The sequence below is a fragment of the Pinus tabuliformis genome, chromosome 7, assembly GCF_031772625.1.
Source record: "Pinus tabuliformis cultivar Carrire ecotype Pingquan chromosome 7, CPIR1, whole genome shotgun sequence".
Classification (NCBI taxonomy): Eukaryota; Viridiplantae; Streptophyta; class Pinopsida; order Pinales; family Pinaceae; genus Pinus; species Pinus tabuliformis.
The window spans coordinates 723320717-723334910 of record NC_142293.1 but is presented as its reverse complement, the minus strand read 5'-3'; positions in this window follow the sequence as shown (position 1 = coordinate 723334910).

Here is a 14194-nt window from a genome sequence, read left to right as displayed (position 1 = left end):
GAAGAGTGGGATAAAGCCATGTAAATAGAAACTCAGACAAATAAACCCACTCTTACTCCCCTCCATTGAAAAGGAGGTAAGGAAGTTGTTGCAAGCCAAAATCATAGTCCCTCTAAGATACTCTGAGTGTGTGGCTAATTTGGTCCCTGTCTAGAAGAAGAACGGAGAGATAAGGCTGTGCGTGGACTTCTAAAATTTAAACAGGGAGTCCCTAAAGGACAACTACCCTCTGCACAAGATGGATAATATATTGCATAAGGTAGTGGGTGCGGCCAAAATGTCCATGATGGATGAATTCTCAGGATATAACTGAGTGGCGGTCCACCTAGAGGACCAAAAAAAGACTGCTTTCACCACCTCATGGGGGACTTTCATCTATGCCCACATGCCATTTGGGTTTATAAATGCAGGAGCCACATTCCAAAGAGCTATGGACATAGCTTTTGTGGGCGAGCAAGATAAATTTGTGGTAGTTTACTTAGACGACATCACAGTCTTTTCTAAGACTGATGAGGAGCATATCCTCCATCTAAAGCTTATTTTCGAGAAGTGTAGAAGATATGGTCTCTCTCCGAATCTGAAGAAGTCTTAGTTCGCCCTAAGTGAGGGGAATCTGCTTGGGCACATAGTAGCATAGGTAGGAGTAAAGATTGATCATGAACAAGTCAAATCCATAAGCCTCATTCCCTTGCCCATAAATAAGAAAGAAGTCCAAGCCTTTTTGGGGAGGATAAATTTCTTGAGGTGATTCGTACCCAACTATGTTGAGATAGTTAGAGGTATCAAAGATATGATAAAGAAGGAGAACGAAGTTAAGTGGAGCTCCGCCCCTCGTGATTCTTTCACTAGGACCAAGCAAGCTTTGGCTGAGGCCCTAGTGCCAGCCAACCTAGATTATTCAGTACCTTTTTACATCTTTTCTTTCACCTCTCCACATACCATTGCTGTTGTGCTATTACAGAAAAATAAAGATGGTTATGAGCAACCTATTTCCTTTTTTAAACAAGTCTTGAGGGACACTGAGCTGAAGTATGATATATTGGAGAAACAGGCTTATTCACTGGTCAAGGCGTTGAAGTCATTTTGTATGTATGTGATGCAATCCAAAATCATAGTGTTTGTCCCAACGACGACAGTCAAAGACATTCTGGTGCAGGGAGACAATGAAGGGAAGAGGGGCAGATGGATAACTAAAATACAGGAATATGAGCTGGAAATCAATCCTACCAAGCTCATCAAAGGCCACTGGTTGGCCATGATCTTGTTTGAATCCAACTGCTAAGCTCTAGGAATAAGCCTGATCACAGAGGAGGGCAGCCCAGAGGATGAACAGAGCAGAATAAAAGCGGTTGAGCAGAAGATCTATTTCAAATATGAGGGATTGCCTAGATATAAGAACATTGTTCATTACCTTTTATTCCTAAGATGCCCGTTGGGACTGGATAGATCTAAATACCGGAGTTTGAGATTTTAAACAAAGAAACACATTATATCTAATGGATTGCTTTATTGGAAGGACCCGGTGGGGGTATTGCTGCTATGTGTGGTTGAGGGAGAAACTCGTGAAGTGATTGAGGTTTTCCATGGGGGAGTCTGTGGAGGACACTACAGTTGGAAGGAAACAACACACAAAATCCTCATTGCAATATTTTACTAACCCACGTTGTTTGGAGATGTTCATTCTCAAGTTAGTTCATCCCAAAAATTCCAGTTGTTTGCTCCTCTCCCCTTGATTCCTGTGCATGTAGACGAACCCTTTAGACAGTGGGGATTGGACTTCATTGGAGAAATCAACCCACCTTCTAGCACCAACACAAGTGGATTTTAACAGCCACTAACTATTTACCAAATGGGTAGGGGATATCCTAGCTAGGAATGCTACTGATTTAGTGGTGATAAAATTCATGGAGGGGAACGTATTGTCCCGCTTTGGGTGTCCTTTTAAAATCATCATTGATAATGCACAAGTCTTAAAATCTGCCAAGTTCACCAACTTTTGCCACAAATTCAACATCATTATTGGAAACTCCACTACATACTACCCTCAAGGGAATGGCTTGAACGAGTCTTCAAATTAAACTGTGGTGAGAATTCTAAAGAAGACCATCACTGAAAATCAAAGGAACTGGGACTCTCAATTAAACTTTTCTCTATGGGCTAACCGTGTAACACCCGAAAGATCCACTGGGAAGTCTCCTTTTGAGCTAGTATATGTCAAGGTTGATGTATTCCCTATCCAATTAGCAATTCCAGTAGCTAAGTTGTTGCAAGAAGCCGAGGAAGAGCCTAGAACTTTGACTAGAAGAATAAATTAGCTAGTGGAGCTTAACGAGAATAGAAAGCAGGTGGGGACCAAACTGTCAAACTATCAACAAAGGATGAAATCTCTGTTTGACAAGAAGGCTAAGGATAAACCTCTTCAGTAAGGAGATTTAGTGCTTAGATGGGATGTCAGGCGAGAAGACAAAGGCAAGCATGGGAAATTTGATCCACTATGGTTGGGCCCCTTCAAGATTGCAGAAGAGAGGGGAAACAACACTTACATGCTTGAAAACTTGGATGGTGAACTGCTGGAATTGCCTGTAAATGGTCAGTTCCTAAACTTTTATTTTCAAAATTAGAGATACCCATCTCTTTCTCATTGTAAATATCTGGTGTGTGTTGAAATTGTTATTTTAGTTTTTCAGTTTATTATAAAAAAAGTCCTTTTTCACATAATTATTTTTTGCTTAAAAATAAATCCATGCCCAATGGAAGGAAAGGCTACTAGTCTGCAGGTCCTCAACACCTTGCTAGCAAGGGACTATCCCTAGTTAGAGCCAATATTGTCACTCACTGCATTGTGGATTTCAATTGGTAAAGGTTTCCCAAGAGCAGAGAAATTTGGAGCCATCGTCCCAAGCCATAGAATATCTTAGAGCTCGATCAATCCCCATCAAATTCCTAGTGCTCAGAAAAATCTTTCCAATGGTATATAGAAGTCCAAAAATGGACTCATGGAGCAGCAGTTAAAGCACTTTGAAGATTACCTTGGAAATCCCCAACAGATAAAGAAAAATGGAAAGTATGAAAAAAATCCTGCAAATCGGCTATCACCACAGGCCCATAGTTAGAGCAAACCCCAAAGACCATGTGGGGGCTGATTTGCGACAAAGTACTACACCGCTGGGGGAGGGCCGAAAGAGATCAACACAGGAAAGTGGGACCAAAACAAGAACGAGACACCCTCCTCCTCTCTCCTCCACGTGGTGAGTTTTCGCATCCTAGAGACCCCACATCTCTCAATCCCACAATATCTATGGATTAGCGGGGTTCTCAATTCAAAGGCTTACGGGGGTCGATTTGCAATATAATGAGAAATCGTCGGGGGATGGCCAAAAAGTTTAACACAGGAAAGGCAAACAAAACAAGAGCGGGTCGCCTCCCTTCTCTCTCCTCCACATGGCACAATCCTACATCACAATGGTCATGTAGATGGGCATATCAGCAAGTTCCAAACCTGTAAGACTGCGCGGGGGCTGATATTGCGATATAGTGTTGTATCATCGGGAAGGCAGAGAAATGATTTAACAAAGGAAAGCTGAACGAAATAGGGATGGGCATACCCCCTTTCTCTCTCCTCCAAGGGGCCACGTGTCACACTACCTGCGGGTCCCGCATCCTGCATCTCGGCGACCATGTAGTCCCGTAGTTACAGCAAAATCCAAAGTGCCGATTCCAAAATACAAAGGAAATGCCTGCAAAACAGGGCCCGTCTGACCTTTTTTTCTCTCTCCTCTAGAAGGCCACGTGGTAGCCTCTGATTGGTCCACCAAGATGACATGGCACCTGAACCAGTGACATGGTGTGTATGGAGGATGACGTGGCAGGTGGACATGTGTCACTTGTTATTGGCGTTTTGAGGGGTCCTATGTGGCTGTTTCTAGATGACACATGTGGCGTTTTGAGGGTGACATGTGGCAGTGATGATGTCAGCAGGTTCGTCGCAATCAAGGATCATGCAATGTAAAGATTCTCTTCCATCGTGTTTCCTCCCTGGCTGCGATTGCGATAAGGAAAGGGACCCCCCCGATGCGATAGGTGATGTGTTTTATTGTATAAGGACCTCGTGTCCGGACTATCGGCCCACTCCAAAGAAAAGGGTAAGGGGCCTTCTCCTCCAACATGTGATTGTGATATGCGGACACTCCCTTCGAATGCGATAAAGGATTACACCATGGTCCATAAGGATCTCGTGTCCGGATTATCGGCCTGCGCTAAGGAAAAAGGGTAGAGTGGGGTAAAGCAAAGTTAAAGCACTAATATGTGGGATTTGTGATAACAAGGGAAAAGGCCTCCATGACACCAGTCCAAAGGCCTTAGTGCCTGAGGGCTCACCCCCTGGTTCCATCTCCCGGTCATATGAGGAAAGTCACACGAGGGGCTAAGGGGGAAATCCAAAATGTCGTTTCACTTGTTTGAGAAGAAAAATCCCGCGCCCGCGAGTCCCTGCTATTACATTGGAATGCATATCACCTGCTACTTCAAGACATCGATGGTGCAATATAGAGGTTTAATGGGCGGATGGGCTGGCAGCTCGAAGACTTTAATAGAACATGGCACAACGATGGAGTAGTACAAGGGACTCAGAAGGATTAAGGGCTCAGTATGGAGCCTCATCCCTCTACACAAAATATTCCACAGAGGAAGGCCTTCAAGCAGTAAAAGAAGAAGTGATGGGAGCTAGCCGAGTGCTACAAAAGGCCATACCACAAGCCAACTGCAATCTGTAACAGTGGCTATGACTGAGATTGGCACAAAGGAAATTAATGTTCTCTTTGATTGATATTCATTCTTGTTGTCCTGTAACATGCCTCCCTTCAAATGAGGCATTTAATTTTTGTAATATCATTTTGGGCCACAGAGCCATTCACGATTGATATAGCTAGTCAACTTGATAGCTGATCCAGACCTTAGAAATTTTTGCTGTAATGAAGTTTCTTTCTCCCCTATGATAAATAGGGGAAATCAAGACTTAATTGGGGTTCATAAATTCTAGAGAAAACACTGCATGTTATAATTTCATACTGTACTTCCTTTGCAATACAAATCTTTTTCAGAATATCAAGGAAACAATGGTGATTCTCTCTTCAAAGGATTACAATATGTGTTCCCCTTTGTCTAACTCATTTTATGTTCATGTTTCTTCCTCGAATTCATGTAATTATTATTGCTAGATGTCAACCTGACAGCTGATCTAGACCTCAATTATTATTATTATTATTATTATTTATTTATTTATTTATTTTTTCTGTAATGAAGTTGCTTGCTCCCCTCTGATAAATAGGGGAAAACAAGACTTAATTGGGGTTCATAAATTCTAGAGAAAACACTGCATGTTATAATTTCATATTGTATTTCCTTTGCAATACAAATCTTTTCAGAATATCAAGGAAACAATGGTGATTCCCTCTTCAAAGGATTACAGTATGTGTTCCCCTTTGTCTAACTCATTTTATGTTCATGTTTCTTCCCCGAATTCATGTAATTATTATTGCTAGATGTCAACCTGACAGCTGATCCAGAACTTAGAATTTTTTTTGTTTTTTTTGTTTTTATTATTTATTTATATTTATATTTATTTATTTATTATTATTATTATTATTATTTTTTTTTTTTTTGTAATGATGTTGCTTGCTCCCTTCTGATAAATAGGGGAAAGAAAGACTTAATTGGGGTTCATAAATTCTAGAGAAAACACTGCATGTTATAATTTCGTACTATACTTCCTTTGCAATACAATTTTTATTTTTTATTTATTTATTTTATTTTATTTATTATTTATTATTATTATTATTTATTATTTATTTATTTATTTATTTATTTCAGAGTATCAAGGAAACAATGGTGATTCCCTCTTCAAAGGATTACAGTATGTGTTCCCCTTTGTCTAACTCATTTTATGTTCATGCTTCTTCCCTGAATTCATGTAATTATTGTTGCTAGATGTGTTTCAAGCTCCCTCACAGATTCATTAGTATCTATATGTTAATGCAAATGCCTGTAGCTGTTTCACATATTCATTTGTCTGAACATTGTTTATGTATATGCCTGTGAGGACTATTGAGATTATATTTTTAAATCTGTAGCACATGAATCATAGCTTTTAGTTCTCCCTTCATTCATTATTTCTTCTTGTAACCCAAATAAGCATAGAAATCCTTACTGCCCCAAGTTTTGTGTGTTGAATATAGAAGTCTTGAAGCATTATGCTCTATGTGATGGGTTATTCTTCTCTCTTATCCTCTCTCACCCACTCTGCAAAATCTTATTAAGCTGTAATACCTTGAAGCTCTTGGCCTCCACTATTTTACGCTTATTTATGAGATATAAACTAGTCAAGAAGTATCACAAATCTATGCTTCATTTCTTTGGATTAATGAACCAACCTATTTCCTATGTACATATGTATCCATAGATCATAAGTTTTGTCTCGAGTTTCCTATAAATAATTTGAGGCACACCATTTTAGATGTGCCCAAGCACTGGTCTTGAAGCAATCCAAGGTTGTCTCTGGGAGATACAACATATAGGAATAAAGAAAAATTGGTGATTTTTTTTTCCAAAAAATAATAGAAAATTATCCCATCTTCAAAACTTAGCTCCAAAAATTTTCTATGTACAAAAAATTTCTTACATTTTAAAAATAATTATCAATTCTCCCTCCGCCCCCCTTTTTTTTCCCTAAAAAGAACCCACCATAACTAATTGTAAGTTAGGAGGCAAATTAGAGATCATTAAATCTTTATTAGAATCAAATGAATTAGTTTTATGAAGTCTTTTTGTTCCACCTAAAGAAGCTCCATCAACAGCTAACTCCTTCAAGGAGGAAAGATTGGTATCCAGATCTTTGATGTTTGCCCCTAAGCGAGGATTGGATTCATTTGTTGATACTCGTGGGTGCTGATCCTTGATCTAATCGTCATTATTTTTCTAAAAAATCCAACTTTTTTATTTTTATCTTGTCCCTTTGTTTTTAAGAAGATAAGCAGGAGCATGGTGGCAAGTAACTTGCAAATATCCTAGTAGATGAGTAACAAAATGTTATATTCTCATATTCTAAGACTTTTGTGTGTTGAAAAATTTACCAATTGGGAAACACGATTGTTTGAAAGCATATGTAGATGATCCTACTAGAGAGCTCTAAATATTTCATTTGATGTTAGTGCCCAAAAAGTTCCCAATCACCCCTTTGGATTTGGCCCCAAAAGCATTCTAAGACTAGTAGGGATATTAAGGTAATTGGAGTAGTCATTAAGAAAGGTGCAAGAAGTAATCCAAACAAGGGTTGGTAGATCACATGACAAATAAACAACCTAGCAGGATTGGAGGATAAGAAAGGAAAGAAGCAAAGCATAGGCGAGGAAACATAGGTGGTAGATGAGGATTTCATAATGAAGATAACTTTGATAAGCAAGAAGCTTGACAGACTAACAATTAAGGTGGATGTACAGACTAATATATTATCCATTCATCATCAACAACTCGAATAATTGAGTATGGATTTTTAGTGTCTCCAATTTTGAGAGAAAAATGCTCAGGTTCTGCAGTAAGGAGAAGCTCAAGGACATGAACACCAAGTGTCTTCAACAAACTCAACTTAGCCCAATCCAGTTTGATTAGTCAACCTCAACTAGGTAGCCTTAGTAAAAAAATTAATCATCATAGATGACAAGAATTCCATCTTAGTTTCAAATTTTCTTAATGCCTACTAAATTTTGTTATATTTTAGGCATTTTCTTTAAATTTCACCCTTGTGGATATTTTTGGAGCATAACAATAGGACAAGGGTGTAGCCAACATGGTCAGTCTAGTGTCTAAAAAAATGCTACATTTTGCTACAAAAAGCTACGGACGTACCTTCATTATGCTTCAACTCTATCTTTCTAATATAAATTATCATTCTCTTTCTTAAAAAAAAAGAGTTCCCAATTACGCATGTATATATAGGGGTGACCCTAGGAGAAAAGTTTCCTCCTAGAATGAAAATTTCCAACCAATAGCCTCATATGAACCTTAGATAGTATCTTCTCAAATGCCTCTTGCCCACTCATTAGTTGGCTCATCCACCTGATTTGATTGCTCACCAAATGAAGGTAGGTTACTAACCATGAGGCACAATAGCCATTATTTCATATGAAGTTCTTACATCTAATGCTTTTGACATTTAAGGAAGGATCATGGGGTTGAAATTAGTTAATGGATCATCATGCTTGGAAGTTATATTTATTGTCTCATTTCACCTTAGTGGTGTCTCTTCTTTCTAGTAAAGTGCAGACTCTTGGGACCTTCTTTCACTATCTAGGAGGGGCACAAATAGGAGGTATTGATTGATGTAGCATGTCCACAACCCTCCATACTTAACAATTGTCATTTATTCTTGATACTTTGTCATTTCTTTTGGTTGGTTATTTTGAGTTTCTTGTATAGGTTCCTTGTTTGCCTGATCCTAGGAGAAGAGGGGCTTGGAAAATTCCTAGAGGTTGACGAGTTGCAAAAAGAAAGAATGATAAAAGAATATGTCAATTGTTAACATGCAAAAAAGTGGCAAGAGATGGATGATGATTAAATGGAAAGTAACTTTAGCTCTACCCTCTCTTGTGAGGCTATCACCCTAGTCCCATGCATATCACACCTATCAAAATAAAATGGAATTAAAGAAACATCCCAACCCCTATGAGAAATAAAATACCCATATTAAAAGGGGATTGAAATGAAATGAAATATTGTGAAGCAAGCCAAATCAAAGCAAACAAAAAGGCTAAGTAAGGGGTGGAAAAAGAAATCCCAAGCAAATTAAGGATAATTCAAGTAATACAACCACTCCTTCCACAAATGTGTTCATGGATGGTGGCCTTGCATAACACATGTATAAGACCTATGACACCTATCATGAAGTACATTCCAAACCATATTACAATACAAAATAAAAAACCAAGATATAAAATTTGAACTACAAATTGGTTTCTATAATGGTTATGATTAATAGATAAAATTGCTAAATACACTGCAAAAATGAGTAGAAAGAAAAGAGTTGAGTCAACTGGGATTATCTCGAGTGGTTAGGCGCAATGGTTGTTATTTTCCCCACACAGGTTCAAATCCCCACTAGTAACATGGTGAGTTATAATTCCTTGATAAATATTGTTGTAATGGCTTTGTGCCTACAAATATTGTTGTATTGGTTTTGAGCCTTGTGAATGTGAAATTTCCATGAACTGTAGAAACTGGAAATTATTCTCCTAACTTATGCAGTTTATTTGTATTTTGTTAATTTATTAATGGAAAATATTGAATAACTCGCACTGCAATTCTTCATAAATAAAAAATATGTTGCAGAATATAAAATATTAGAACTGAGAAAATAATGCACATGCACACATTGATATGATATTGTTATTTTTGGACAAGTGTCCCTGGAAAAAACCCAAATGGAAAACCAACACAATAGATGAGGGTTTTATTATTATTCAACAATTTGAGAAATTACAACTAGTTGTCGTAGAATGGAAAACCTCCATCAAATACTAATCTTCACTGGCTAAATATACTGGAGACTCACTATCTCCCTTTGCAATTTGATTTTCCCTCTCCCAATCAATTCACACTTCCTTTGGCTATTCACAATGACTGGCTAGAATGCGCACTATTGGTCCCAGGAAATTCGTACAACCTTTGGGAAAACCTCCCTACAAGTAAAAATTCCTCTCAAAAACTACTAGACCCACTCACTCTGCCTCTAGAAAATAGTTCCAACAACTGGAAACTGAAACGTGGTCTCTCTTGCAACTCGCACTAGATAAACTAGCTAACTCGCATTGTTAAATCAACCTCCTTCTGCAAATAATTTAAGCTTCCTCTTCTTGTCACACTAACACTAGAAATTTTTTGGAGATCTCCTCCTAAATCCTACTCCCAGATCTTTGTTGAAACCCCTACTACTAGGTGTCTCCCTAGCTTCAACTACGCCCTTGCTGAATCACTCCAACTAGGTAGTCAAACTATTCAAAATGATTTTTGATGTTTCTTCTCCAACCCCATCGACCCTGCTCTTATAACCTTTTGTTGGGCAACCAATGACCATGATCACATCTTAATCGATGGTTATGACCATCTTGAATCCGTCAATTAACTTTTTCGGAAGTCTCTAGAGAAAAATTGACCCCCTCAATTAATTTGATTTAATTAACCACTTTTCCTAAGTTAGACTTAGGAAATATTTAAATATGTTTAATTAATCTAACTGAGTTGTTTCTAAGGTGTTTCTCATGAAACATTTTCTGGGTTTTGGAGATCTTGTGTTCCTTAGCCTCTTAGACACCATAGAGACATGAAACTTGTCTATTGCTACCAAAAACTAACACTCCTTATTAGCAAGGAAGGTGTTATCTTCTAGTCCCATCTTCTCTCTAAAGAATACAAACTCGGCCCTAACCAAAGCCTTTGTGAGTATATCGCCAATATGATGATTTGTGGGAACATGTTGTAGTCAAACTAATCCATGCTACTGGTGTCTAACATATGTGATACAACTGGTTGCCATAAATTAGCAAACCTTTGGTAAATTTATTCCTTCACTTTTGCTAGCTACTCTAACCTCCTGGAAGCTATTCGGCCCCTTCAAATCAATTCGGACTTACTTAAATACCATGAATCGATCTCTGTAACTATGTTCCAACAATTTACTGCACCCTCTCTGACAAAATCACACTGATGGAAGTAACCACAACCTCCATTGGAAATCAAACCATCAAGCTGGGAATTGCTTCTCCTCTGCAAATTGATCTGACTAGAAAAGTATCTTGTTGCCCTAGCAACTTCCTCTGCCTCAATCAACTTGCACCCCTAGAGAGAGTACATCCTCCCTTTATAAGAAGATCTCCCTCTATTGCTGAGAAGCTGGAAATATCTGCAAATAAAAATACTCCAACAATCACTATCCATCATGTTATCACTGGGATACTCTGATGCACCTGCTACATGTTGTATTGGAACCAATCTGTGTTATTATGATATCACATTGTTGATGCCCCTACACTACCTATATGATGTTGTTATCATTGCAATAGTGAGTCTCGATATCCTACTAAAAAATAATTGGGAAATCTCTTTTCCTTCTAGCAAATCAGCTCGACCTACTCCCTCCTATTCACACTCCTACCTACAATTGCACTGGCTAACTAGACTGCACATCACTACTATGGGAAATTCAATCTTGCCTCTATAAACCCTTTCTAAAAATCATTCTACCTCCTATTGATCACTGAAGCTACTCACTCTTCTTTAATATTACCTCTCGACACTTGAACATGATCTGTGGCCTCTGCAACACACATTGGTTGACTATCTAATCACTCTGGCAACTCACATTGCTTCGTTGGGCCTTCTCTGCTGGAAATATTTGTCTCCCTTAACAATGAAATGTTGGAGTCTCTCTGGATGGAATTATGCCTTTCTCTTTGAAACTGACCAATTCACACTACCTCTCTACTAATTTAATACTTGGGTTCCCATAGCAAAGGTAATGGTTCAACTAAGGAATCCCATACACAACAATTACATCTAATCTTATGATCAAGCCCCCCTTGGCTATGATGTATATATCCTTGTTGCTCCTTCCTCAAACCATGCCTAATCTGACATACTAGAGTGTCATACTCCTCCTCCTCCTAAAGGTATTGCTGCTATTAGTGCGAATTCATCCTCCAACCTAGTAGACAACAATTACATCTAATCTTATGATCAAGCCCCCTTGGCTATGATGTATATATCCTTGTTGCTCCTTCCTCAAACCATGCCTAATCTGACATACTAGAGTGTCATACTCCTCCTCCTCCTAAAGGTATTGCTGCTATCAGTGCGAATTCATCCTCCAACCTAGTAGACAAATCCTTGATTTCTTCCGAAGCAGTTGTATGCTTCCCCTTATTGTCCTTCTTTCTCTTAGGACATTGGCTTACATAGTTACCAAGTTCACCACAGGAAAAACACTTGAAATTCGATAGGTTCTTCTTCTTCTTTTCTCCTTTTGAGTCTTATCCCTTGGTGGGACCCTTCTTCACTTTCCCTTTACCTGCAAGACAAACATTCTCTTGTTCCTCCTTCACCTTTTGTCCCTTGCTATTGTTGCGTGTAGTGCCCTCGACCAAGCTGAACCTCAGCTCCTCCTGGGTGAACTCACTCCATAGGCATTCCCATCTTGGAAGTGTGTCTCTCCCAGAAATCACCTAGATGAATGTATGTCACTCCTTGGAAAACCCATTGAGTGTTATACGCACTAAATTGTCATAAGTTGGCTTCTCTCCAACTATCGCAAGTTCATCTTGACAGATTGAATCCTAGTGAGATAGGTGGTTACATCTTCACCCTTGTTCATCTTGGCGGTCCTCAGCTTCTCTTTGAGGATCATTTTTCGGTTCTCTAATGGATCCTGGTACAACTTGACTATGGCATCCCACATCTCCTTTGTTGTTCCCTTTTCTGCGATATGCAGAATGATGTGATCCCTGACTCCATCAAGGATCATCCTCTTGGCCTTGGTGTTGTCCCTCATGTATTCATGAAATTGGACGGGATTTGTTGGCACAACAATAATTTTTGTAGAAAACTCCTTCAGGCCATGCTCATCTAATAGAAACAACATCATGGCCTTCCAAATATCGAAGTTGGATGCTCCATCCAACCTGTCTTGATCTCTCAATCTTGCTGCGACCATCTCTGAAAACTTTAAGAAACTCAAATAACAGGTGAAATTAAATAGACTGGGTAGAAACCCTCATGTGCTTTCTCTTCCAAGCCTTGTGTTGATCTACTACTGCAAAGCAATTTTGAAACAAACCCTCTATGTTAGATATGCTCTGTGAAATCCAATCTACCTCCATAAACCCTTTTCGACAACCTCACTGTCTGCTGCTACTCACTGAGACAATTCACACTTCCTCTGGATCACCTCCATGGACTGGAAATCGAACTGTTACCTATGAAATTTGCACTACCTGGCTGGACTGTGCATATTTTTTCTTTAGTGCTTTAGATATCCCTCTAAACTGCACCAATCTCACTCTAGATCTTCTCTGATACCATGTGAAATTTCAACGAACTGTAGCAACTAGAAATTATTCTCCTAACTTACGCAATTTATTTGTCTTCTGTTAATTTATTAATGACAAATATCAAATAAATCACACTGTAAATATTCATAAATAAAAAACACGTTGTGGAATATAAAATACCAAAACTGAGAAAATAATGCACATATACACAATAATATGACACTGTTATTTTTGTACAAACATCCTTGGAAAAACCCTGAAGGGAAAATAGTGCAGCATATGAGGGTTTTATTATTATTCAACAATTTGAAAAATTACACATGGTTGTCGTAGGATGCAAACCTCTGACAAATATTTATCTTCACTGACTAAATATATTGGAGACACATTATCTCCCTCTGCAACTCGATATGGCCTCTCCTAACCAATTTTCACTTCCTCTGGCTATCTGCACTGCCTGGATGGAATGCGCACTACTGGTCTAGGGAAATTTCTACAGCCTCTGGGAAAACCTTCCTACAAGTAAAACTACCTCTCAACAATTGTTAGACCCACTCACTTTTCCTCTGAGAAATAGTTTTGACAATTGGAAACTGAAACGTTGTCTCTCCTGTAACTTGAACATGATAAAATCGCTAACTCGCACTATTAAATCAACCTCCTTCTGCAGATAATTTCATACCCCTTTTCTTGTCACTTTGACACTGGAATATAAAACTCATCTAGAATACTGTTGATTTGTGGTAGCATCGAATGTGATCTAGCCATGGAAATTGGTGGAGAGGCTAAGGCACATAAGATCTCCAAGACCAGAAATGGTTTGGGGAAATTCCACCCCGTTGGAGAGATATTAAAATAATTAATATTTTTAATGGGGTTCCTGAATCTAAACTTAGGAAAATTAAAAAAATTAATGGGCATTAATATAAAACTGGGTGAGAATGTTCTAAATGACATGGATAAAGTCAAATCTAATCTTAGCCATTGATTAGAGACTTAATCTCGGACATTGAAGACTCAACAGGAAAAGTATAAGAGGAGGCTTGAGGGTCAGTTGGAGATACACCAAATTGATTAGTCAATTTGATTTTCTGGAGCGGGGC